The following is a 1,658-nucleotide window of genomic DNA, read 5'->3' on the forward strand; positions in this document are numbered from 1 at the left end:
GACTCCATGGCACCTAACAACAACAACAGTTCCTGGGCACATAGGTTTTTTCCATCTTTTTGCTATTGTAAATTGTGCTGTGATGAACATGGGTGTGCATATATCTGTTCTTGTCCTGGCTTTCACTTTTTTAGGATATATACCTAGTAATGGGATTTCTGGGTCAAATGGTATTTCTAATTCCAACTTTTTAAGGAATTACCATAGTGGTTGTATCATTTTACAGTCCAACAGCAATGTATAAGAGTCCCAATCTCTCTATATCCTTGCCAGCATTTGTTATTTTCTGTCTTGTTGAATTTTGCCATTAGTGCTGGTATGAGATGGTATATCTCGTTGTTTTGATTTACATCTCTCTGACAGCTAATGATTGTGAGCATTTCTTCATGTATTTGCTGGCCACCTGAATATTTTCTTTGGTGAAGTATCTATTCATGTCTTCTGCCCATTTTTAAATTGAATTATTAATCTTTTTGTTGTTGAAGTGTTGGAGTTTTTTAAAAAAAATTTGAGAGATAAGTCCCTTGTCAAATATTTCATTGCTGAATATTTTTTCTCAATCTGTAGGTTCTCTTTTTACTCTTTTAGAAGTCTTTTGAAGCACATACAAATTTAATTTTTAGGGTAAGATGGAGGAATAGGCAGACCTGCAACACAGACCCTCTTCAATAAAGAAAAGAAAAACCAATTCAGAAGATAATTCTGGAGCCCTGAGCTTTGAAAGGAACTATGCAAAAGAGGATTATGCACCAACCAGCAGAAAAACTGGAACGAAAATAGTGAGTACAGAGATGGTCAGAGCTGCAGACTGTCAGCTACTCTGATGGGACCAACAGCCTAAATATTTCAAAGTGGTGTTGGGACCTGAGAATTGACCTAAAGATCAACCCTGGTCACCAACAGCTGCAGGGACGACTGCACTGGTGGCCAATGACTAGGAAGGGAAACAGCAAGGAGGGAGATAACCTGAGCTATTGACTTCCAGCTGTCCGGAGGGCACAGCCATTTTGATTGTTCACATGTGGCAGCCATTTTGGATATTTAAAGTGGCCGAGGGAGTAGCCATTTTGAATATTTATAAATGGTGGCCATTTTGGATATTTAAAGTGACTGAGGGTGCAGCCATTTTGAATGTTTACAAGTAGTGGTCATTTTGGATTCTAAAGTGATAGCATTCTCATTCGGATTCCAGGACCTAAGAATAGGCTGTTTGCCAAGGTTGGCAGGGATATATGAGAGGCTGACAACAGGAAAGGAGACAGGTGTGAGTGTATAAGTGCTGTCAACTAGCGAATAGAGGAGCACAGTGCCCTGCTTGCATAGATAACATACAAACAAAACAAGGAAAATAAAAATGGTGGGAAAGTCACTCCAACATACAATCACCAATTAAATATTAACACAAAAATGTCACAATGCCTTGGAGACAACAGAGCATCACAGTCCACACAAAGAAGCGAGATAAAGCAGGAGAAACCAGGGACAAGGTGTAGTCCCAAAACACATCCCTGAGGAAGATGCAGCATTAGAACTCCCTGATGAGGAATCCAAAAGAATTATATTTAGGTATCTTCAATGAATTGAGAGACAGATCAAGGAAAACACAGAGAAAATCCTAGAACAATTTCAAAAGACAATACAAGAACAAAATGACAAAA

This window comes from Orycteropus afer, unplaced genomic scaffold (assembly GCF_000298275.1).
Source record: "Orycteropus afer afer isolate SDZICR_OR568_19922 unplaced genomic scaffold, OryAfe1.0 scaffold00033, whole genome shotgun sequence".
NCBI lineage: Eukaryota > Metazoa > Chordata > Mammalia > Tubulidentata > Orycteropodidae > Orycteropus > Orycteropus afer.